This window comes from Notothenia coriiceps, unplaced genomic scaffold (genome assembly GCF_000735185.1).
Source record: "Notothenia coriiceps isolate Sejong01 unplaced genomic scaffold, NC01 NC01_scaffold00027619, whole genome shotgun sequence".
Lineage (NCBI taxonomy): Eukaryota > Metazoa > Chordata > Actinopteri > Perciformes > Nototheniidae > Notothenia > Notothenia coriiceps.
The window spans coordinates 1-3306 of record NW_011360320.1 but is presented as its reverse complement, the minus strand read 5'-3'; the positions used below and the strand labels follow the sequence as shown (position 1 = coordinate 3306).

At 43.5% G+C, this 3306-nt stretch overlaps 1 pseudogene; it reads left to right on the top strand.

Annotated features, from left to right (window-relative positions):
- The first annotated feature begins 1879 nt into the window (after positions 1-1879).
- On the top strand, positions 1880-2145 carry LOC104957720 (transcription regulator protein BACH2 pseudogene; annotated as a pseudogene).
- The last annotated feature ends 1161 nt before the right edge of the window (positions 2146-3306 follow it).

The following is a 3306-nucleotide window of genomic DNA, read 5'->3' as shown; positions in this document are numbered from 1 at the left end:
ATTGTTTACCTCAAAGACAGTGGCTCTGGTCTCGGCAGTGACGACTTCCAACTCATCCAAAAATGGGTAAAGATGTGCAGCGCGGTCCAAGCAAGCGGCTCCATACCATAACTTTAAGCCTTTTATATAATAAGTTTATTTTCTGCAGTCAAGTTGAAGCATTGTGAAGTAGGGGTTTATGTTGGTTGGCTGAAAGACGCACAGGAAATGCGTGAATCAGATTTCGGTGGTGTTCAAACGGTGGCACTACAACTTCTGTGTCGGTCCGTGTCGTGTCGGCCCTAAAGCGCTTTCCCCCATTCACACACATTGGGAAGATGACGTCTAGGCTCCGTGCTCTGGGTATAAAAAGCGGATGTTGTTTGACAAGTTTAACAAATTCAAGTGTTCTCACTCTGTTAGTGATGCATAGGCTACTGTTTGACTGTTACTGCGATATGTTTGAATGTTCTACTCTGTATAAATGAGTAGAATAGAGTATAATACATCTGTCTTACCCTACACCGATACACCTTATCATCAAAAATGTACGCCTTTGTTTGCCTGTAATGAACCTCAAACTGGCCTTTTTTACCTCAAGTCCCCCGACAGCTCCTCTCTGTGTTGCCTTCAGGCTCCTCTCCGTGTTGCCTTCAGGCTCCCCCTCGTTCCTCCTCTCTGCAGCAGTTACCCCTGATGACAGGACAGGCCTCTGGTCAAACAAACAGCAGACACGCTGCTGCAGAACGCTGTCAGTCAACAGCCTCCTTTTATACTGTGACCTCTGACCCCGTCCACCACCTCCACTACTCTTCTTCCTCCTTCTCCTCTTCCTCACAGAACGAGGTCCTGTTTATTGATGTGTTCACAGCGACACAGATCACATCCTGCCAGAGATGCCCCAGACTCAACACAGACACACAGAGAGAAGAGCCGCGTGCTGAGAGTGCACACACACACACACACACACACACACACACACACACACACACACACACACACACACACACGGCTCAGGGCTGTGAGACAGACAGACTGCACGCTCAGCTGTCTGTGTTGGGGCTTATGTACTGTAAGGCAGTGAAATTAATCACAATGGACAGACCTGCCTGCAACCATATGAGAAGCTCCTTTCTATCTATTATGCTTTTTAATATCCATCTGTACATATATGTTTGTGTAGTCAGATAACCTTATACACATATCTTACAGTTTATCACAATTCACAACAATAACCCTGCAAAATTCCCTCTTGTGTCTTTCTGCTGTTGAAATATATGTGAGGTGTTCAGGTTACCAAAAACATTGATACATTTAAAGAGAATTTACTATGCATTTCCAACACACTAATACTGTAGGTGTTGGACCACATTACATTATTAATGACAATTAATGCAGTTATGATAATTAATGATGTATCTATTATTTGTTAATAATACAAAATAATTATGACTGTCTTTTTTAAATTTAATTGTTTATTTGTGGATTACATTTTTATTAATTATTAATAATATACAGTCCAGGAAGAGGCAGAAAACATACTGGGCTTATTTCCGACTTCACAAAACGTATATACGACTCCACAAAACTGCACTTAAAAATCATTATTTTATTTTAATATTTTCATTTGTGTTAATGTTTCATTATTAAATAATGTTTCAATAATTTTTTTTATTTGAACAAATATTTTGTAGTATTCATAAAGGTATAATAAAAGAAGAAAAAGGCAGAACTTTACACTTTAAATACTTATTTTTAAATACCATTTAATTGAATTGTTATTGGGATATTTAACAAGGTTATTGCTTATTGCTTATTTCCCATATTTTATGCAGACCTAATACTTTGTTCCCACTGCTTCTTACCCTCTATTTTGTTTTGTGAAGGGTGCTAGAGGGAGTGATGTCGGCAGACGAGGAGCGGGATGGAGAGGCGGCAGCGCCCCTGTACGTGTATGAATCCAAGGTCCACTGTGCCAACGTGCTGTTGAGCCTGGAGGAGCAGCGGCGGCAGGGCATCCTGTGTGATGTCACGGTGCTGGTGGAGGGCCGGGAGGTCCGCGCTCACAGGGCCGTGCTCGCCGCCAGCAGCCGCTACTTCCTGCAGGCCCTGCTGGGGCACAATGGGACAGGAGAGGTGGAGCCCATCATTAACCTGCCAGACAAGGTAAAGGGCCACAAAGACAACAAAGAACACACAGGCAGTTCCACGGGGATGGGTCTGAGGTCATTTTGAAGAGAAATGGTAACGGGAAACTCAAACTTTGTCTGGGAAAATAACCTTTTGTAATACAGGGTCATTAGATGTGGGCTGTCTTTACGGTACTCATAATACACCTTTTCCTCCTTGCCCTATCAGCACATCTCCAAGGAACAACAGTTTAATATGTTCCCTGGGCAGCATTGGACATTCTGTAGGGACTTGGCTTGGGAATAAGTGCCAAATAGAGAGGTCCCTTTTCCCTTCCTGGGCACAAGGCAAGACACTACAAACCAGCAACTTACTGCATTATATAACACAGAAGTTAAAACAACTGGACCCAGTACAGATCCTTGGGGCACCCCACAGCTAACGTCTGCTGATCTGTCATCATCAATGCAAAAACGCTAGTGTTTTAAGTAGGGAGAATATCATTGTCGAGCAATGCCACTGATACCCACTTACAAGCCTGCTGTCTCAGTGAAAGCTGAGGGGCTGCACATTTTCTATAGTTCTCTCCTCAAATGCCTCATATGTAAGGCATGACAGAGTTTCCGTTAGCCGGTAATTACCGGACTATGACCGGTAACATATGCTGAAGACCGGCAAATCTAAATCTCTCCGGTCAAAAATGATTTCCCCTTAGCGCAATACCGCATCAGTTGCGCCACTTCTGTGACAGACAAGAAGAGTCAATACCCTACATGCACAGTCACTTCCTTTCTAATGTCTGACATTTAATGTGGAGAAAGAGATGTATCCTCCTGAAGGGGACATTTTGACCCCTCATGTAAACAAATGCTTAATGCTGCATAATGCTGCGCTATACTTTTGCCACCTAGGTGTTCTTTGATACGCAGGCAGTCATATCATTAGCTATAACTAGCTAGATCTGATCGATATGGACTAACAGGACGCGAGAAGAGAGATCAGAGATCAGATCAGCTGCTGCTGACGGAGACACGCAGCTATGCATGATCACAGCTCCGCCCGCTGTGAACGGACCGGTGAGCGGAACAAAACCCACACTTCAAGTTAGACCTAACACACTTAGCTAGTTTATCTACCTCTGGAACATGGCAAAGACAGTCGCTGTTGTATCTGTGTCTGTATCATGTTGTTGTGAGT